The sequence below is a fragment of the Plectropomus leopardus genome, chromosome 20 (assembly GCF_026936395.1).
Source record: "Plectropomus leopardus strain MGB_pleo_1.0 chromosome 20, ASM2693639v1, whole genome shotgun sequence".
Lineage (NCBI taxonomy): Eukaryota > Metazoa > Chordata > Actinopteri > Perciformes > Serranidae > Plectropomus > Plectropomus leopardus.
Genome location: NC_142195.1, coordinates 20,401,639 through 20,425,511, shown reverse-complemented (window position 1 = coordinate 20,425,511; position 23,873 = coordinate 20,401,639).

Below are 23,873 nucleotides of genomic sequence, written 5' to 3'. Positions count from 1 at the left end.
GCTGAATTTTCTGCTGCGATAGAGGCACAAAGAGTGGTTGCTTTCTGTGCAACATTGTTGAATTTATTGCCAGGATAGTTCAACAAAAAGTGGTTGTTTCTTTTACAAAGACATCACTGGGTTTTCTGTCGCAACTGTTCCACGAAAAGTGGTTGTTTTTCTCCATGGTATTGTTGTGTTTCCAGTGGGGATTGTGCCACCAAAACGGGGTATTTTAAGGCAAAACATAATTTATTTCCCCTCATTATAACAAGTCATTTTTGTGCCTGAATATTACATTAACCACTGCACTGTTGGAACATAAAGAAACTGCAGTTTTAAAATTTCAGTATATAATAATGCACAAATGTAATGTATCCATGTTTGTTTTTGTTTTTGTTTTTTTCAGAAATGTACAATTTCAACATTAATTTTGGTGACTGGGTTTAAAAACAGGGTTAAAAGGTCAAGCTACAGTTCAGAAGACTTCAAGAAATGCACAAATTAAGACATCAAGGTTCGAACATCTTCAGTGGTTGTGCACAACAGTTCCTTCAGTTGAAAAGAACAAGGTGAGAACTCATCCAATCAGCTGAAGTCTTGCAAGGGTTAAAAAGGCCTCTGAACAAGAGAGAGGTCAGTGCACAGTCATGCAAACAGACCTTGAGCCACAAGTACACAAACAGCTCTGCAATGCTGGCATGCAGAGGGGCATTTCAGTGAGTCATCTGCTGTTGAAGTCGAGAGAAAAGATTGAGATTCCTACATAGATGAATTCTTTTTAGTGTTATATGATGATAGGGTGATGATAAACTTTAGCTTATTACTGCAACTGTAATTATGTCTGCATCTTTGCTTGAATCTATGTAGATTTTCAGATCGGACACCTGCAAAAACAAAAGTCAAAAGATAAAACTTGAACAGTGGATGTAGAAGTCTTTTCATTGTCCATGTGCACTCTTTCCCTTGGGTCTACACACACACACACACACACACAGTGAGAGAGAGGAATATCAGCTTTCACTACATCACAGTGAGCACGCTTGTCATCTCATATACTGTATGCCTGCTATTCTCTCCATCTGCCAAAGGAGCTTCAGACAGACTCAACAATAAGGTGCAGCGTTTCACCGATTTGATAATAGAGAGAGCAATAAAGCATGTTAGTAAGGGGTATGCAGTAACAAGACTGTGTTTTATTAATGACCGGGACAATTGATGCATAATGATAAACTAAAATCAAGCCAGAGTCTACAGTGAAATATTAATTAGGCTGATCTAACGTTTAGATGACCCAGCTCTTCTACCTTCCTACTCTTCAGCTGTTACTAACATTTCCAGACTCACAACATTGTGACATAAGCACTCCCAAAGTATGATTAATGTTTACATGTAGGAAAATGTGAGCAAAAACTGTTTCACAATCAGGAAAGGTACAACAAGAGTAAAATATTGCAATGGAAATAAGGATGTGAGGGCCGGTGGGCAGAAATGGAAACAGTGTCTGTACATGAGACCACTCACCAGAAGAAAATGTTGGCATTGTACATTTATACGAACCATGTACGTCACATCACGTCATGTGTATCATATCAACAAAACTGATGTAGTAAATGAGTAAGACTTTCACGATACGATAACCATCCCAGAAAATACAGAAAATACAGTGACCAGAAAAAGAATAAATCCAGCAGGGACTTTTTTAGTAAAGAAAAACCAAAACAAATTATCACAGAAATGAAGGTACGTGAAAATAGTCTACCGTTTGAAAATCACTTTTAAAAACAGGTGAAATTCTCCATCCATTTGCATTCTTTTCAATACCACAGATAAGCAAATGTACACTGCATAATAATCATCATTTTTAATACCACAATATACCTTGAAATCCATGGATATTGGGTTCAATTTCCAAGTTGTAATCTTTTTGTTGCATGTCCAGACTTTTTTTATTGGGGTGGCCCAAGCGGAGGGGTGGCATGAAGTACGAGTGCTGCTGCCTGCACACGTGTCGGCATAGCTTTAATTTACCATTTTTTGTCTCCACTACCCAGCTACTTACCTAGCTCCCTAAAATCGATATTAACCTTGATGCCTTTACAAAAGTTCTAATATACCTAAAAATATAACCACTAGCCAATCATTTTATTAATGTGAAAGACTGCAGTCAAAGTGGTGTGTTCTTTTCAAACCGTTGCCAAATAATCCTATCAATGGCAGAAGAAAATCCTCTTTATTTTATTACCATCCACAGTGTGTATTCTGTATTTCAGACTCTCTGCTCATTTCACCACATTTGGTGCGGCGAATGATAGTCACACTCCAGATCTCCCTCTTCAGCAGTTTGCCAACTGCCATGACTCCTCTCTCCGGCACTCAGTTAAGTGTCTCAGTGGGTTTCAAAAGACTCTTCCTCACTCTTTCTCCTCACTGTACTCTCTGAATAAGTGGCTGAATTTGTGCAACTATCTACTTATTGATGGAGCTTCAGAGTCTCGCTGAGACTGCTGTGCATGAGTGTGTCTGTGTTTTGTGTGTCCACGGCCCCATTATTCAAGAAGCTTATTGATCGGAGGGTGTTTGGTTTCTCGGCGGCTCCTAAGCAGTGGGCTCGTTTCCATGGTAACCTAACAGGCTGGCCGCAAAGCACCGGTCTTGGCTGTGATCAGTGTTGCTGGAGAGACTTGCAAACGACCATATACACACACACACACACAGAGACACACACACACACACACACACACACACACACACACAGCCTAAACACCAGACAATGCAAGGTTTTATATACCACTGACTGTTTCTAGTGTCACTCAGAGATTCCCTCTTTCTTTGGTGCTACTAGAAGTAATGTATCACTAGAAAACAAAGTATCACTTTACATTGGCCTTGCTCCATTTCATTAAAGCATGTAGGCTATTAACTTGACAGAAAGTATTGCACTGTAAACACAGGAGCTTGCTTTATATTCAAAATTCCATACATTTTTCATAATTTCAACCACCCTGTACAGCAATAAGGGGCTAAGAAGGACAAAAAAAACAAACAAAACAAATAAATAAATAAACATAAACAACATAAAATACAATATAATGAATAATACATAAGTATATGTATATGTATATGTGGGTGTGTGTGCACTGAAGACTTACACACACATGAAAAGAAAAACGATGCAGATAAGTACATTGTAGTGGCTTTTGAATTAACATTGGCATTGCGTGACCTTTGCAAACTAACCGGATCAACACAATTTGATTTTAAAAAAAGGAATATAATTTTAATGTGGATCTAATGGACATCAAACATTCATAAACTGTCCAAAAAATCTTCGTGCCCTGGTGTTCCCATGACATTTACCTGGTCAGAGAACATTTTCTTGTATCAAGCATCACTCTTTATTGTTCTCAGGAAATTCCTGTTTTCCTGGTAGCCTAGTCTTTTAGATTGAGCAACATTAGACATTGTGTCATGGTTTTGAATTGCACTTCATTCATTTATCATTAATTTATTCACTTGGTTTGTTTGTTTATTGTGTCTCTGTTGTCATTTCAGACTCTGCCACTTGCTCTGCCTGCCCTCATCAGTAGAGTCACTTCACCTGCAGATCATCACTCACATGTTCCTCATTCCCCCTATACCTGCCAGGTATATAAACCAGTCCACTTTCACTAGCTCTCTGCCAGATTGTCTTTGTGCCCCGTGCCTCACTCACAGTACCAGCATTTCTTATCTGCTTTGTGACTTTTTGAGATTTCGACCCTGCATTTGTATTCTGCCTCAGTCTGATCCCATGTTAATTTGTTTATTGTGAGGATCATTTTTGCATCCTTGTTCTGTTTTAGCAAAGACTCTTCGCTTTGTTCATTCCCTGCCTTCTGAGACATGCTCTTGGGTTTCCATTGATAGGATTAATTGAAGTGTGACACATTAATATTTGATGGAATTTAGGGGTGATTTTGTAAATCTAATATGATGCTCTACACTAAAATAGGGAAACTATTTTCATAAAAAATGAGCTTTTTATCTCTACATGAATTAACAAGCAGTGTAGTTAATCAGAGATTTACTCTGTACAGCACTCTGCTGCTGCGTCTGCCCAGATGGAGTGCCCAGAGAACACGGTGCTCTGGATTATCGAACAGTTCCAACAGCGCATCAAATTTACGCACAGCCCAGTTTGTGCTACAGCACTCAGAGTGAGGGTTTCCGAACACACCCTTGTGATGTTGAGTGACCAAAAGCTGAGACAATATCTAGTACCAATATCAATTTGAAGTAGAATACTGATGACAGATGACAGTGATACTTCGTCACCTTAGAATTATAAGTTTCTATCTGACATTTTTGTCACTAGTTATTTTTATACTGTGATTTGTTGGTTTTAAGTTGTGTGGTTAAGTAATCAAATCCATTGTGTTCCTAACATCTCAAAACAACATCATCTTGATGTAGAATTACAACATTTAGTCGTGCGGTGTGGAAAACAAATTTTAACATCTGTGAAAGAGTCCAAGATCTTTTCTGTCATTATATGGATGCCAAGTGCCAACTGGGAATGTCTTATACACGAGTTTGAAGACCATACATTACTTAGTTACATTTTATGGATGGAGGGTTAATTTTGTTTCTTTGTGCTCAGTGGATAAATTGGTCCACTACATGTTTGCTTGCTAGATTGAGGAGGGCTGTTAGCCTCTACAAAAGAGGAAAAATGTGCCTCCTGGTAACAAAAATTGCCTCCCATTAGCTCCAAAGTGTCTTATTATTAGTTCTTATAAAAAGTTAGCGATATGTAAACATAAATGCAGCAACATATCAATTTCTACTTTGCAGGCAATGGAAAATGCAATCAAACCTTATCATGCATTTGCCTTTAATGCATATTGCTGAATTGTGATTTATATCATTATGGACATCTGTTTATCTTAAAGCAAAGTTCACACAGACACAAATCTAAAAATAAATAAATAAATGAATTACTAACCAAACAACAAACAAACAAAAAAAAAACCACACGTCCACACACAGCCTGTATTGTGTGGGAGTCATGCTGATCTGCTGCTATAAATAACTTGGCTCGGAAGGTTGTCGTGGCAACCAACAAACTGATGCCAGGGTGGGAGTGCTCAGCTCCTTGAAGAGAAAAGCACATTCAGTGGAGGGACAAGCAGTGACAAAGGAAAGATGTAAAGGAGAAGGGGAAGGATAAGGCTGGAGAGGGAGGTCGGAGAGGATAAACCGGTCCCTGGAGACAGAAAAGAGTCAAAGTACAAGAGACATAGGACAGAGGACACAGGTGAAGGTAATGGATGAGAGGGCAAGGAAAGATGTAAATGATCAGATAGAAGGAGTAGAGAGGGTTGGAGTGTAGGCTTTATAGAAGAAAAACTGAAAAAATAGAGTGTTGTTGAACTGCAAGTGTGAGGATGGAGAGAGCAAAGACTGGAGGAGGAGAATTGGGGTGAGAAAGAGGATTTGAAGAAGATCAAGGAGGAATGAGAGCAAGAAGATGGGATGGGGAGAGGACCAAAGAGGAAACAGTGGGGCATAAAGGAGCAGAGAGAAGGAGAAGGCGATAACAAGGAAGACGAGAAGGAAGGATGGAGGCAGATGACACAAACAGCGGTCTGCTAACGGGTGCCTCTGTGCATCTCAATCTGACACAGAGGGCCACTGACCAAGCAATGGTATTTGACGAGTTGGGAGTGGGACCAGGTTTACTATTCATCAATTTACCTTTTCCAATCTAATTTAAAAACACAGTCTGCTTGTACTAAAATGAGGCACTATGCCATTTCATTGCCCTCCCCATCCTCCTCCCCTCCATTGGCCTTGCAGGACAGATGCTGGTGCAGACCTACTCATTCCAACTCAGACCCACACAAACGGCTGTCTGGCCTAATATGTGGCGCACCGTTGTGTGAACCGACACTAATGCTGACATGAGGCTTTAACAGGATCACAGGGGGAGGAGGAGGTGGGTCGAGGCTAGGAGCGAAAGGGTGCAGAGGGCTAGATGGATATGCAAGAGGGGGTGAGAGGGAGATGGAGATGTTTAAATGAGTGGGAAAAAATCAAGGAGGAGGGGTTAAAGGGGAGCGAAGGGCAGAAATACGATGCATTTTGAGGGAGAAAGAGGTGAGGAGAGACAGACTGGAGACGTTTGGGGAAGATGTGGGCTTAAGGAAAAGAGAGAAGGGGGTGCAGGGAGGATTAGTGAGGCAAGACAAAAGCCCGAAGCTGCAGAGAGAGCAGGAGCTTTTCATCCGCATCAGCCATAAATCATCACACCCATTCTGTGGTATTTTTCTGACCTGTTTCATTCTGTGTTTATCTGCTTGATCATAAACACAGCCGGTGGAAAGTCCTCTCTGTTGTTGTTGCCTCTGTTTCTACATCTCTCTTCATCTGTCAGTTTCTTTCCATTTTTCTGGCTCATTCAATGCTTCGCCATTTCTCAGCTTCTCGTCCTGTGTCTCTCTGGTTCTCCATCTCTTTCTGTGTACATCCATTTGAAAACAGTGGAGGGGGATTTCCCCAGAGAAATCCCGCAAGGATGAAGCCCTCCAGAGTGTTGCCGTAAAGAAGCTTTCTTCTTTTCTCGCAACACATGACACAAATAAAATCACATAAAAAGTTTGGCTTCAGAGCAGTGTTAGTGTATGTCTAACTTTTCAAACAATTCCCACAAAAGTACAGGAGCAGACCGCTATTAAATCTGACATTCAGAAGTCTACTTTTAGTCTTTGAAACCTGAACAAGATTTCTCTCAAAATCATCGAGAGAAGGCAATGAGCAGCCCATGGCCCAAATATTAGCAAGAAATTAGTAAAACGTTATGTGAAAATTAAATAAAAACAAGCAAAAAAAGAAAAAAGAAATAGACCTCAAAAAAGTGTAGAATTTTTTTAGAAGTTTTTTTTTCTTTACCATAATTCTACAGGGTTATTTTACAGGGTCAAAATGTACACTGCTTCTACACTTGAACTGTGGGCTGGATTTGATCCAGAAGAGATTATAGCTTCCTCTTCGACACTCCTTGTGGATGGTGTTAAGTGCTGAAAGTGGGTTGGGACTATTCTCTATCCCTTAAAACAAAAGAAAATGTCACGTATTACATCATGAATGCCAGTTTTTAGTGCTGATACCACATTTACTAAACACAATTAATTGTAGATTTAGAAAATAACAATTAATTCGCACTGAAAATAAACAGAAACAGGAGCCCAGTCTCATTCATTTCTGGGTGTTACACAATTTCTGCACAATGAGTGTAAAGCTTAACAGAAACACAGTGGCCCAGTTTTCTTCTCCATCAAAATGAGGATGCTGTGCATTAAAAGCCAATGATGCAAACAGATGCTGATGCCTCAATCAGATAGAACTTTCTTCTAAGCCTGCAGGATCAGCGCCGGGCTTTGATTTGAGTCCAAAACGTGGAATTATGACTTCCAGATCCATCAAGTGATGCCATGGGACCCAAAAATACTCTTTGCCATAGACTTACATTGTGAAGAGATGTCTGTGATCAGTGGATAACATTCTTTTGATCGTCACAACCATCGCAAAATGACTCCAGTATTACGATTCAATCCATTCAGTCCAATAGCATTTCTGAAGTCTAGAAGAGCCGCAAAATTGAATAACTATCATCAAATGTCCGTGCATGGTTGGAGGTTAGGCAGATGAATGGGTCAAGCAAACACAGGATTATGACCCACGAGACAACTTTTGTTGTCCCAATTTTAAATCAAAAATTCGTTTTGTTATTTTAACTACCTGAGTTCATTTACTTAGCACAAAGCTGTACATTACTACATAACAAATGTTATTTTGTGGGTAATTGTGGGCATTAAAAAACATACTCATTTCAACCCAATGATATTTTCTCAAACCTAAAAAATTAGTTTCTTAAACCTAACTGTGACTGTTTCAAAAGTTAACCACATGATTAAAACTCCAAGTGTTAAGAGTTGTATTTGTCATTTTGGATGTCATTAGCAAACAATCTATTATGACATTTAGGAAGGGGAACATGTTGATCTCTTGACAGCACAGGTGCTAGTTTAGAAAACACTCCGTGGGTTTCATTTGAGGGTTGGAAGAAATGATCTATGTGGTTGTATGGGTAAGAGGACTTATTGGAACTTTTTGTACTTTCTATGACCATCACAAACAAGTCTCAGAGGTTTCAAAGAAAATGAAAAGTAAAAATGACTCCTTCTCAATAGTGCACTGCAGCTGTAACCCTCACTGTTTCTGAGTCTTTGAGCAGTGAAGATGCTTAGACGTCACTACTTGAGGTAAACAATCTGAACTGAATGGGAGCAGATGTTCTCTGAGAAGCCTAGGAAGCATGAATGGGGTTATGATGTCACTGACAGAGGACTTTAAATGGTTGCCATGGCAATACTGATTAAGCTGTTCACTTTGAGTATTAAAGAAAGCATCACGAACAAACAAAACAATTTTGAGACCTGAATTGATTCCTTAAACTTTAACTTCCATTACGGCAGGTTAGGCTGAAATTTAACTTCACTCTCCGTGATTTCTAACTTACATTTAAAACCCAAATATTAAATCTGCAGAACTCTTTTTAGTAAACTTACATCCTTTGCATGAAGCTGGTGTGCAGGATTTTTACATATAGCTGGACAAAATAGTGTCAACCAGCCATTGTGAAAGGATGAAGAGATTAATAAATTTACTTTGTGGTTTTTTCCACTTTTGTTTTCTTTTTTTGTTTTAGCACTAGTTTTGTTTTAGTGCTTCATCTTTATGTAAGTGATTTTAATGGGTTTAATTTTTTTGGATGCTACCTATGCTGACAGCATAAAATAAAGGCTTTTTTTTTTAAAAAAGGAAGTGGACAGACACCATGCCAACGAGGCAACAACTAGGAGTACAACAGAAGTAAAAATCCTCCGTGGATGCTCCAGATAAAAAAAGAAACTCTTTTCAAAGGAGAGATTAAAGTCATAAAAAGACGAGAACACTACTGGGGGCTGGGGAGATGTGTCAAGCACACCTGCAGGCATACGTCGCAAGCAATTGTCGACAGTGTGTCTGTAATTACTCTCACTGCCAGAGGGGGGGGACAAAAGTTCCACACTCCAGCTTTAACCTAACCTCCAGCAAGTTAATCATGATTCTAATCTCATCTGTAAACTCACAGTCTGACCCAAAAAAATAACTCCCTAAAATGTGAGGAACAGCAGGATGTCCTCAAAATGCATTTTTTTTTCTTGAGGAGCAATGTCCTCGTAAGTATGGAAATATAGAGACATTCTGACATACACAAACATGCATAAATACACACGCTGTCACACACTTTAGCACAATTTCATACGCAGGCCTGAGGGCGCTCTCTCAGAAACTCTGTGCCGTGTGGTCTGACCTAAACAGTGACAAGGATTACACACACACACACACACACACACACACACACCCCTATACATGGTGCATGTAAACATAGGTGAGTTGTGCTTCCTATTTGTGTGATTAAATCAGTGTTGTGAGGTGGAGGAGGCAGCATTCATCTCCATTAGAGACTCAGAGGGCTGAAAGCTCATGGAAGCTCTGTGACTCAACACACATACACACACACACACACACACACACACACACACACACACAGTAAGGACACAGAGAGGCAAACACATTAGTAATGGAGTTTGCTCTGGGGCACTGAAGTGTCCAAAAGAGAAATATAAAAATGTGAATATCTCCAAATACCCAAATACTTCATGTTTTGTGGATTTCGTTTGATTAAATTCTGCATTGTATGTGCACACAATGAGCATGAGTCCCTCACAGAGGATCTGGACTGTGATAAAAAAACATCCTCCACACCAAGAATGCTATTTATTGCCGGCCAGAGAAGAAAATGCGTTGCCCATGAGGATAAATAATGTAGACTTACATCTGCGGGAGATAAATAATACAACATACAATCTTTTGTTTCCTCCTCTCCTCCCTCTTTAAGCATCTACAACCTTTTTCTTGCCTGCCTTCTCTCTCATGTTTTGTCACCTCTCCTCCCCTCACACATTCTCACAGGTCAGTGAACACAGTACAAGTACAAATGTGATGCAAATGTAACAGCCACCCATCTGTGTATAAACATCCATGCTGTAAGATTCATAATTCACAGAATAGAATAGAATAGAATAGAATAGAATAGAATAGAATAGAATATTGTTTCAGCTCATATTCCAGTAGCCCTGACGTTGATCCACCCTGCAAAGGTCACTCATGTCCCACTAAAACAACTTTGTCATCATAAACGCAGTGAACTGATATGACCATGTTTGATTGCAGCAGTATATTACTTGTTTTCCATCATGCACACATCGATGTGATGCTGCTAACATTATAAATGTCAACACTGAAGTAATTACATTACCAGAATGAGGGAAGGGTGCAACATAATATGCATGGCTTGACATCATCACTGTTCTGTTGATGCCACTGAAATGATTCCATAAATGAACTGACATTTAGCCTTGCAACATCTTGCAAGATTTAAATGTGCTCTTTGGGAAATTCTATGAGTTATCTGCAAATGGTCTTCAACATGGAGGTGGTTTAGCTGGCAGCTAATGGTGCTAACTCTATAAGAAGCACTAAGCAATGGCAGGAGTGCTGAGAGAGCCAGTCCTTTCTCACTTCCAAGTTGTCAAATATCACTATTTTGTCAGTAATGTCAGGGTCAGACATCAGCACAAAGAGACACCTTTCAAGGCAGTATGATATGCATCAGGCACATTTGTTTTGTTAGTGGACGTCCAGAGGCACCTTTTGCAGCAGTATGATACCAACCAGGCCATTGGCAACTGCTGTTTTACGAAGAAAAAGAGTTCATAATGGGAGGGCGGTTGGGTTGGTGATTTGGCCAAGCAAACTCTTGGCTTCAACCAGGAAGCCCACTGTTCATGTCCTGTTTTAATCTCAAGCCAAATCATTTATAATTATGTTTTTTCTAAACCTACCTACGTTGCAAGTGTACTTTCAAAAAGACAGTATTCATGTATTGAGAGTGTATATTGAGCATGAATTGACACACCATCCCAGAACATCCAAAACAGGTGCAGGAGGGTACCTAATGCATGAATTTAGATGTGAGGGTCAGCTGACAAAGTGGTGGAATTGGACGAGTTGGGATGAAATGATGTTGCAACACCTTGATATTAAGGGGCCTAATGCAAAAGATAGGGCATACACTATACTATATCTTTACATAGCAAATGGAGGTTTGCTGCTGTATTAATGCTCTGAAAGTTGCATATGGGGAAAATCTGAAAAGCAGCCACTCAAGAATGGACCTAACAAATATGCATGCCCAATCAGCAACTTATGGACCATGTTGTGACTCACCATCTCTCAAAACCCAGTCAACAATCTGAACAACACTTAAAACAGGGTGCTTGAAATGCAAAATGAAGCATATGACTCAGCAACCGCATGGTCTACAATATTTAAATTTATGCTGAGGCTGATTTCACTGGATTGTTTGTTTTTGATTGTGGGAAATTAGGTTTTGATGCAGCATCACAATGTGGTGTCATTTGATGACAAATTTTCATTCTGTATTACAGGCATTGTGCTTGATGTAATGTTTGACTCATCTAATTAGGATTTTATTTGCCTCCATGACATCAACAAAACCTCCCTGATTGAGTTCACAATAGTTATGTGACCAAGGCAACATAAGAAACCAGATAAACAGTGCAGGAGCTTGTTTTACTCGTATGAGCAATATAAAATATACTGATTTCTTAATGTGACATATTATTAACTATTAACCCTACTTTATGTCATGGCCCAAGCTGACTCAGCTGTTGCAGTACACTGCCAGAAAACACCTTTATGGTGACTGTGACATCATTGTGCATCAAGACAAATGTGACATCACGCTGCCTTCTCTGCTTTGTTTGCATCCTTTAAAAACGCTTACAGTCTTATTCATGAATCACAATGACTCAATTCTGCACAGTAACTTACTGCAAAATCATCATGCTTTAGTGTCAGTCTTCATTTTAGTTATTGTTACACACACGCTTCGACATAGATCTATATTAAAACATAAAAAGGCATTCATTTAACGTCAAGATAATGATCTGTCAAAGTAACATAATTCCATAAAAATAAACCTGGCAAACCTGCAGCTGAGCTAATGTTCTGCCAAGCTTTCTCTGAAATCTCTTTGTGTTTGTGATCCTTTGAAGATGAGCCGTACAGCAGCAGGATGGTGTTTTGCGTTAATTACAGCCTCCTCCCAGTCCTTGTTGTACGCCACTCTTCCCGCAGCAACCATAGACAGCTTCCTATACTTGCAATGGGTTTTTACATAATATTATAAACCTTAAGCTACAACAGGGACACTCAACTTGCTTTGCTGGGGCCCACTTTTGTGACAGGAGGCCAGGGGGCAATTGAAAAACAAGCATTACTAACATTTGTAAGTATATATAAAATAATGAATTGCCCATGCCCCATACAATGATGTCACTGACAAAGCAGCAGGATTTGATGAGTTGGGAGTGTTCACATACAGCATAACATTAAAGATCCAGTGTGTAGAATTTAGTGGCATCTAGTAATGATGTTACAACACTGAAACTTACCCTATGCATCAAGCATATAGGAGAACTATAGTGGCTGTTGCAAAAATGCAAGAACAGTGTTTAGAACAACATGGCAGACTCTGTGGAAGAGGACCCACTTAAAATATAAACAGCTCATTCTGATGTTATACAAACACAGTAATACTTGTTTCTAGGATATTGTAAACTAACAAAAACATATTAATGAACATTATATATAATCTCTGTCAATATATCCCCCTAAATTCTACACACTGTACCTTTAACTGCATGATATGACTGCAACATGTAAGGGCACTGCTGAGCTGAATATGTTTTTCGACCATTGCAAGTGAAGTCACAGTGAGTTTCCGGATGACATCACATTGATGATGCAAAAATCTAAATGAGTGAGCTTTTGGTGAGACATGTCTTTAATGCAGACATATACATCTGAGTGACATCAAATCCTTTCTGTGCCAAACAATTACAAATGCTACAAATATTCTGGAAAAGGTGTTGAAGTGACTAACAATAGGTATTAAATATTTAGGCTGAAAATAAGTGATCTTATTTAAAGCACATTTGCAATAAGGGAGGCAGAAAAACAAAGACATTTTCCTTGTCTGAAAGGATTTATGACAACAGGAGAAAAGGAGTGGGAGGTACGGCCTAAATTAAGAAGAGAGTATCTAAGAAGAAAGGAGAGAGGATGAATAAAAACTAGATATAAAGGCAGGGAGATCCAGAGTCTGCAAAAAAGGATTATGCAGGCAGTAAAGCAGCAGTATTATGAAACCGTATTTTTGCAGCTGTGGCCTTGGGCAACAATGTTAATCTATTAGGTCTAACACACGCGTATGGTCAGCCAGCTGAGCAGCACAGACAGAGACAGGAGAGAGAAACACACTCGTAAACACTTAAATATACATAGCAATCTCCAAAAAAATAACATCACCATCACGTACATCAAAGCTGCAGATATCCTCATACCACCACCCCCTTTCTTTTTTGCATACCACTTTCGTTGAATGCATTTAATTTTTAAGAGAATAAACACAACAGTCACCAGGGAATCAAACGTTTACCCCTTAGGTTTTCTATAACATTTAGTTTAACCTTTCTTTATGGCGGGTGTGTGGGCTGGTTACCCTTGCCGGGGCTATAAACACACACACAAATTGCCTCAGAGAAACCCAACACAGACACATTCCTCTGCTGTCACACACACAAAACCACCAATGTAAATTCAGAAGATAATGCAGAAGTTCATGTTAGCTTACTGTTGCCAGCTTGCCATTCCATGACTGTGTAGCATGAATTTATTAAATACTGGCTGGAGATTTGAAACATCACAGGCCAGTTACTTAATTCAGATTTGTAAAGGGTTCGTAAGGCAATTTAGAAATGCCACGCAACTTGTAGTTCCCAGAACTTAAACCAAACTCTGGGATATTTGAGTATCTCAATCAGAATATTTTTCCACCTTGTTATAGGCTATCCACCTCAACTGCTTTGTCTCATTGTCTCACCAAACAGCCAAACAGGGTTAGGCCCTTGTCAGAATGAAATTTATATCTGATCTTACATTTTTCATCAATACACTTAGGCCTAAAATCAATGTTGCCATATTTGGCAGGTTTCTCCCCATGAGGCTACCTTTGATTACATTAGGTAGGGAAACATCTGGTAGATGAAATATGGGCTACTTTTGTCAACATTCAGCAGAGTTTTGAAAAGATAAACAATACTATACCAAACAAAACATTATGTGTTGGTCATATCACAGATACAAAATTCTGTGAATTTCATTGTGTCCGCTCACTAAGAGTAACTAACCCCCCCACTTTTGGCTTGAGTGCCTCCTCTCTGGAATGTGGAAAAAGTCTGAAAAATGGGCAGGGCTGGGGCTTAGACATGCCCAATCACCCAATCGTGCCACCTCTGGATCCACAGCACCTCCCTGCCCCCCACACACAAAGAAGTCAGTTGGCTACAGTTCACCACAATCAACCAATATATGTCACTTGTCAGCAAAAAATAGGCAATAGCTCTTCACCATTTACTTATGAGGACCCTTATGAACATTATTATTTTGTGAATCCGTTAACCACATGTACCTGTCCCACTGCATGTCCTGACCCCAACTTTAACCTAGCCTAATTTCTGAACCTATAGTTACCCCTCAAACATATCTTTGCTTTCCAAAAATGTGATCATACTCAAGAAACTAATTTGGTTGTAAGTAAAATACAGTAGAACACACACACACACGCAAACTGGGCTGCACTGGTCAAAGCATTCAAAAGCTCTCTCCCTCTCTTGTTATGTATCCTGCTGAGTCCAGCTATTTCCTTTTCCACAGCACTGTTTTAATATTGTCCCATTATTACACACACACACACACACACACACACGCACCTGCACCCAGGAGAATTATGAGCTGTTAATTGTAATATTGATGTTGTAGTTGTGGCTGAGCTGCATATTTCAACACACCAATATCATTTCATTTGACAAACACCACAACAACTCTACCAATGCAGAGGAACCCACCAACAGTGTGTGTGAGATTTTATGCTTGCTTTGTCTTCATGTGAATACATTGTGTGTGTGTGTGTGTGTGTGTCTGTGTGTGTGTGTGTGTGTGTGTGTGTGTGTGTGTGTGTGTGTGTGCAGGCATGCAGTGGTGTGCTGCTCTCCATTTTAATGGCAATTCCAACAGAGCCTTTCCCATCTCCCCGTCACCATGGCAACCGATCGGGTAAGCGGCCACATTTGTCTCGGGGGCCCTGGCCTTCTTTTGCGCGCCACAGCTGCGCACACACATACACACACATACCAGGACACACATAAACACACACCTAGACAGGAACTACAATTATAAATACATTAAACCCACAACACAAATATTTACTTCTCAATGCACACACACACAAACACATAAGTTGCTTCATACACAGCACCCGCTCGCCACCCATTGAAAACAGGGATCTCCCCAAAATCATGCCCACACACCTCCCCCTCCTCCAAACCAGTGTTCGGGATTTCCCAGTTAAATACTGAAAGGGCTTTCCCAACTGTTCTTCCCATTGGCATAGATTTTGGCTGGGGGCTGCAGAAGGTACGTCCCCCTCAATATTTAGAACATTGACTTTTGTTCACCACAATCAAAATCACAATACTTTATTGATTCCAAGGGGAGCATTGGGATACAACAATCATGCTGTAAAGCATAGAGAATTACAGAAAATAAAAGTACTGTAAGTATCTATATCATATCGGTCCCCCTGAATGTTTGGTCCTTTCTGAAATGGAAAGCTCCACAATAAATATCTCTCTCTGAGACATATATACTCACACACACCATCCCAATGCTCTGAATTGAGCTCTTAACACATATGTGTCTACTGCAGCTGACCAGTCAATGGACTGAAGTGGGAAATTAACATCCTCCTCTCTGATGTTTTATTCCCTCTGCTCATATATGTAAAAATGTTAAACGCAGCCAGGCACTGATGATGACTAATATAACCTTGCAGTGCACGTCAGCCTCACACAGCCAGATGAAGCAGACATTCTCAGTTTCTACAAGCCCATTTCTTGCAACGCATCATCAAGAATGGATCGATCACAGAAGCTGAACCAATGAACTCTGGAGGGTGGTTTAAATGACTCGTCATCTTTGAAAGCAATAAAATCATGAGATCAATTATTAAAAGTAGGCATTGTGGATACACAATGATGCCCGTTTCTGTAACTACACGGCCTATCAGATCATATAGGAGTAACTTGAACAGCCGTCATAGTGTGAAAACTGGAAGCAGGAACCCAGCGACAGCCAGACAGGCAGCCGCATTCACCCAAACAGGTTCATATTGACGTCTCACCTGTCAATCATCTTGTGGCAAGGAGAAAATTGTGACTTTTGCAGCATTTGTATCAGATGTGTTTCAAGGGGAAGAAATGAGAATTTTGAGCTCAACCAAGAATTGATACCTTCAGCTCAGCTGTCATTCAACTGTAGTTTTTGTGACTTTCATCTTTGATATGCTTCATTTTAGGGAAATTGTCTGTGCTTAATTAACCACTTTCAAACTAGTTTGGATAATGCCTGAAATTCATCAAACTGAAACATGTCTTTTGTCGTCTGACATTAAGTAGACAGGAAGGTTACAATTATGAAATACTCTAAACTTTGACAAACGTCTGACACCTTTATCTCACATAATGTTCTGTTCATGTTTATTTTGCATTATATTGCAAATAATAGCAGATTTACCTGCTGCAGAGACTGGAGCTCTGTTGTTTAATATTTCATTTGTTTTATCAACTTTGCACTGACAAAAGGATGTCATCATGCTTCATCATCACCCAAATCCGGCCCAGGATGGTAATGAATTGTTTATCACCAGCATTGTGGCAACACACAAATTTGCACAACTGAAGTGGGTCACACAGCCGTACTCCTTGTTGACTGTATCAAAGTTTGGTATATTGTGTTAAATAGCTTTGGTCACAACAAATCCCACATAAACTGACATATTTACAAGTGTTACAGTGATATAATTAGAAATTAACATAAACTTTCCTTTTTTAATTGATTGCACTGTGAAAGCCAAACCAATCTGGCTTCAGAAGAGAATATGCTAATTCTAAAATAAATTGTTGTTAAACTTATACCGATACTCTGGATAATATCAAATACATATGAAATAATGTATTCAATATCAATAACAAAAAGGTCCTCATGGAGGCATCCATTTTTTTTTTTTTAGATAATTATAACAGGAACTACAGTGTCAGCCTCTTTAATTTATGTCATACTCTTTTGGATCACAAAATTAACCATTATAGTTTATTTTGCAAATGTCAATCAACAAACAAGAAAAAAAATGTCTTGCTTTCTGAACTAAATGACCTGAGCAAATGATGCAATATTGTAATGTAATGTAATGTATTGGAATTTGCATTTGTGTTAAAAGTTAGAGCATGTCAAAACATCTTGATTTATTCAAAGCCCTTTTTGTCCCCCGTCAGGAAGATGTACTATTTACAGTGGTAAAACAAATTTGAAGCACTTTTGAAGTGGGTCAGAGGAAATCCCAGTTGTAACTCCTGTGGTATCACTGGTTTATCTAAGCTGACAGACTTTTTGGATCAACAACCAAAACCCACCAGAGCATGAACGCTGTCTGTTTACTAAAGTGTGTGTATGTGTGTGTGTGTGTGCGCGCTTGTCTATCTGTCTGTCTGTCTTATTGTCTGTCTGAATGTTCAGGGATCTGAAGTGGCAGCAGTGCTGTACAGACTTTACTGTACACCTCCTGCAAAACTGTTTGTCTGACACTCAAAAATGCAGTGCATTAAGGTGTACAGTATAGTACAATACAAATTTTTAAAGTGCAACTGAGGAGTTTTGAGCATCACTGTATGGAGATGAAGTCTTTTCATGTGTATGTTTTTTTTTATTTAACAGTATTTGTTTTCAATCACTGTTGAACATTCAGGTCAGTTTGAGAATTATTAGGACATTTTCTGCTGGTGAAAAAACTAAAAACAAACAAACAAAAAGGGTTATGTTGTACTCCTCACTCTCTCTTCTCACAATTCCCTACTGCCTCCACAAACATTCAGTCTTCTATTCTGTATGTATCTGTATTATGGCATCAGTGATGATATACATCAAAACTCAAGAAGTGAATAGGAAAAAAATCGAAAGAGACAATGGCTTAAAGCCAGAATGATCTTCTAAAAGCGAGTTACTGCCACCACTTTAAAATCTGAAAAGCAGTGCCCTCTCCTGGATGTTCCCTGGCGGTGCAGTCACTGTAGTATTCTCTGTTTGTTTTGCACTGCTACTGTAGGCAATATATGTATCATTTGTAAAATATGACCTGCATTATTTCATACTAGAATATCTTTAATGCCAGCAGAATTACATAAAAAACAGCCTTTTTTCTAATGAAAAGTCCATATCATAACCTGTGTTTTACCACGCCTGCTTCGCAAACTGCATATTCAGAATACAAAATGTATACACTTTTTTTTCATATTGTCACTTGAGTGTTTGGAGCTTAAAACAGACAAAACTGCCTCTAGATTTAAGACAAAAAAAAACACACACAATTTGATATAGTTTATATATAAAATATATTAATTGAGGTGATATAAAGACTACATCTTGATGACAGGAATAGAAAATTCATTCATTCGTTGAATAAATATGAATATGTGACTTAGATTTTTCTCGTTTTCCTTTCCTTCCCTTTCCTTTCTTTTCCTTTCCATGACCCTGTAAGTTATTGCTTTCTGTCCTGTGTCTATTCTGGCACAACCACTCGTCACCAAAGTCAGATATTTTCAAGTGGCTTTAAAAATCCACAAGATGGTGGTATACTCCTTACTTTACTGCAAAAGAGACATTAACAGCTCCCACCATCACCACACTGGATCAAAAAGATACAGTAGTACTTTTTTTTAAAGCATGACATATAGTGCCTGCAGTTCAGTGAGGCACAATACATGATTTATCAACTTCAGGTCTGATAAACTTTAACATAACTGTGCACAAATATACCAAATACACAAAATTAAAAATGAAGTTTTTTCAAAAGTTGTCCAAATTTAGCCTAAATAAATACTATTTTTTCCAGGGTTAATCCAGATCAAGTCAGTTATGAGAATGGGATGGTCTCAATTGTATCCATTATATACCAAAGATCTGGCATGATGATGATGATGAACATTTTTAGTTATTAGAAAAAGCACTAACCATATAACTACATCCAGTGGACTGGGATTAAGGAGTTGGTGAGTGCTGGCGTGTGTGAGAGAGAGTGTGTGGAGGGTCGAGGGCTGCATGTGTGATGCCCATTTAAGGTCCTACCTCAACCTGAAGAACGGCCTCGGCATAACTGGCATACCACACTATATGATAACCAACATGAACTGTCAGGAGCGGAGAGACAGACAGAGAGTGAGAGGAGGGAGATAAGTTCAGGAAAAATAGTCTCTACAAGTGTAAATGTCTAAATTATGACAGCCAGGAATGTGAAATATCTTGCTACTCTAAGAGATTTGACCTTTGAGCCACTGACATGTCAGCTGCTCTACAGCTAGTACACAGCAATAAACACTGAGGAATTCAACTACTGGGCTGTTACAATAAATTTCATCATGTTTTCTTCCTCTTCAGCTCATTTGGCTCACTGACCTTCAATTTGTCCCCCCTTCTTTCATCTTATTATCCACTCTGTGCATTTTTAATCAAATTTCTGTCAGTTTGTGTTTGGAAATAAAAATAATTTCAACTGAATGTCGAAAAGATAATGGGAGTATAACAGCGAAAGGGAGGAATAAGGACAGCAGAAGGCAAGAAGGGCAAGGAGATGGATAGGAGAAGAACTTGCTTTTCCCTCCAGCCACTGCTGCCACATACTCAGCCAGCAGCTTACAGACCCAATAAAAAGTCTGCTGAGCTCCTTGTTTGGAGAAATAACTGAGGCGAGTCGCCGTAGACTAAACTATTCTCACTACTACGACACTTACACTAGCTACTGCATTCTTGTCTCAGAAGAAAAAATCTGCATATGAACTGGTATTTATTTATACATTTATACATTTTTTTACAAGGAGTAAAAGAGTCATGAATATAAACTCATATATATATATAAGTACCTACTCCCACACACACAAAGTGTCCCAGCATGACAGTGACAGTACCGGAACGGCATTAGAGGAAGAAGTCTGCGTGGGCGGAAATACGTAATCGCGCGCGATTATTCCAAACCGGAGAGGTAGCAGCAGGTCTGCCTCACCTGTCTCTGAAGCTGCAGGTCGGAGCACAAACGGTGGTCTCGCTCTGTCATCGGATGTCAACACTTCTGCAGTGTCAGTCTCTGTAATGGATTCACTCTGTCGATCAGTGTCTTCACAGTCAGGTAGGCCTGTCTCATCTTCGTCCGCCTCGTTGTTGTCTTCTAAATCTTCCTGACTGACCCTCGCAAACAAAGAAACCACGGGCTAGCAAAGGTTTATTTATTAATTGTTTTTCGATATTTGTTTTATTTTTACACTAATATTGGCTCTGGAAATGCAGAGAATATCATGATTTGCACCCTATTTAATCGTGTGTTTTTATAAACAAACAAACAAAACATTTTGTTGATGACAGGCCAACAGAAAACACCATGAGTTTTGTTTTGACAGCCTCCAAAATAAAGTTTTAAATCACACAATGTGCACTGCAGAGTTTTAAAAGCAGGTTGTGGCTGTCAAGGAACCTGTTCTGGTGTCAAATGTCAAATACAATCAGCCAACTCTTTGCTTTAACTGTCTCTGCAATAAGTGTTACCTAAATTCATTATTTACAATAAAAATGAAATGCTTTCTGTCAATATTTAGAATTTGGAATCTAACAAAATTCAACACAAAACTTTGTTTCAGTGCCTTAAGTAAATGTTTAATTAAAACTGAAATGTTCAACATCATACACAGCAAGTTCTTAGCAACTTTTTTAAAAAAATATATAAATTCAAGTGAACATTTAAATAAAAAATTAATAAATAGAAAAAGCTCTCTGAGGTTGTATTAAATAAAATATCCTTCCATGCTGATGCTTTCTTTGCACTTTTTAATTAATTAATTGTATCTGTGATCATAAGAATAAAATACCAATACAGAAAATCGGCAAAATGACAAATATTGGCCCCAATAATCTGCCAGGCCAATAATCTGTCAACCACTAATCTGTGGGTCTGTTTTCTGGCGTACAAATAGCAATCCTCTTAAATCCTACCCATTGTGTGTAAATATTCACCACATTTGATGACAAGCATTCATATGCCATCAGCCAGCTCAAAGTGCACCCAGAAACATGTGACTGATCAGTGATACTCGACTTACTTTGACTGGGGGCCACTTTTACAAATTAACAGGCAACCAGGTGTCAATTAATAAACTAATATCAGTATATATAGTGAATGAATTGCTTCTTTTTAACCTTTGGACTCTGTTGCCCACCAGTTGCAGCATTTCTAGAATTTAAGGAGCCTTGTCTTGACCTTTGTCGTGGAGTCAGAGAGTCTTCACTCGGCACCCTTTTTTTTTTTTTTTAAAAATAAACTAGCTATATTTTGAGTTTTTTTTAATCAACTTAGACACCTTACTTACATTATATGTACAAAAAAATCACAGTGTGAATTAACCTATTATCGCTGAAAATTCCAAAATGGTCCACAGGTTACCTGGTGCCATATTGCAGGCTAAATTTGGTCCATGGTGCATAAATAAAATAATACTACTGTAGATGGATAACGAAATAGTGTGTAGGATTTAGTGCCACCTAGTGGCTGAGATTGCAAATTGCAACCAACTGAAACTCCTGTGTGCCAAGCCTGCCAAGCAGAGAACTACACAAATAAAATAGATGTTGATAAGACAAATGTAAAACATTTAGCTTGTTAATATATTCTGTAAATTCATATAACATAACTGACTTAATCTGGGTTTGCTAAATAATACTTTAAATAACCTAACACAGTATTGTGTAGCCTCTTCTTAAAATAAATTTAATTAAAGTCAATGTGTACATTTTTTGAGTGTACAGTAGGTGGTGCGAAAGCGCAGATGGTCCGATCTAGAGCCAGTGTTTTCTTTGTCCTTTGTGGGCTACTGTAAAAACAACGTGGCGTATTTTGTGGAAGAGGACCCGCTCCCTATGTAGATTAAAACGGCTCAGGTAATTCAAACAGACTCATTCTTATTTTCAGGTGATTATACACTAAAAAGAAAACATATTTATTATATCATATTCAAATGATGCCAATATATGCCTCTAAATCCTAAATACTGGACCTTTAACAGGCAGATTATTATGTGTGTTGCAGTATATCCTATATGTTATCTTTGAGTGTACTGCTGCATGTTTAGAATTTAAAATTATATTTAAAGACCGTCTGCAAATTCGTCTGAATCCAGCTGTTAAAATCCTCCATGTTTGACATTAACGTGACAGCTCTGATTCCTCTGGATGTGAAGGACTGGAGTCCTGGAGTGCAGCCTTCCATAAGATAACATCTGTCCATAGTGACGTACCCCAATTCTTGCAGACAAGTGCAAACACTCAGCAATCTAACAAGGATTGTGAGGAGACTTTAAGTTTGTTTTTTTTGTAACAGTTGACTGAAATTGATTAGAAAAATTGCATGTGCCTTGCACATACAGGCTGAGAGGCTATAGCTGAGAAATACTGCTCAGTCCATCCATCCATTTCCTGGGAACGCTTAGGATGCTGTCCAGCATACGTGACATCTTGGACGCTGTCTCCCACCCACTCCATGATGTGCTGGTCAGACTCAGGAGCACATTCAGTGACAGACTGATTCCCCCGAGATGCACCACAGAGCACAACAGGAAGTCATTCCTGTCTGTGGCGATCAAACTGTACAACTCTGCTCTCAGAGTGTCACGCATTCTGAATCAATAGACGGGCACTTGGACTTAACTCACCCATCATCAATTATAATTCCATAATTTATTAAATTTTAAATGTGCGGTAGGTTATTTAAAGTGCAGTTATTCTTTATACACTGTCTTAACTGCAATAATTGGTGCAATAATTCTGCTACAGCTATCCTCTATGCAACCATTCAAATATGCAGTATTCTTTCAGCTCTTGAATGCAGGCTATGTTTAACATGTTACATACATTGCATATATCCCTATTGTTATTCTTACTTGTGCATATATCTGTTGTACATTGTTGCATCATACACATTTTTTATATTTTTAACTTTACTTATTTCTATTTTCTTTAATTCTCTATTCTTGGCATCAGAGGGACTGTAGCAAACCATAATTTCCCCCCGGGGATCAATAAAGTATGTCTGAGGACACTGGAGACCACTTATGGAAAAGACAGTTTGTTTTAGCAATGGAGAGGGTTTTGAGTAGCCTATCTACCTCTTTAAATGAATCCCTCTTCAGTCTCAAAGGGGAAAGGTTCTCAGGGTAGCGGCAGGGATGAGGCATGTTGGCCACTCCTTTCATTATACTGTAACTCCCCTAAGGCACTCGTTCTCTCCATCTCCCTGCCGTCTCCTTGCTATCTTCTGCTCTCTATCCTGCTCTCTCATCTTGACTATCACATCCTTCTGCCCTCTCTCATCTCCCTCCCTCTCGCTCCAATCCTTTTACCTCAATCCCTCATTTCTCTGTCTGTCTCTCTCTGTCTCTCATTGCCATCAACACCTGCACATTTATCCATACAAATACACAAGTGACCACTCTTTTCTCTCTCTCTCT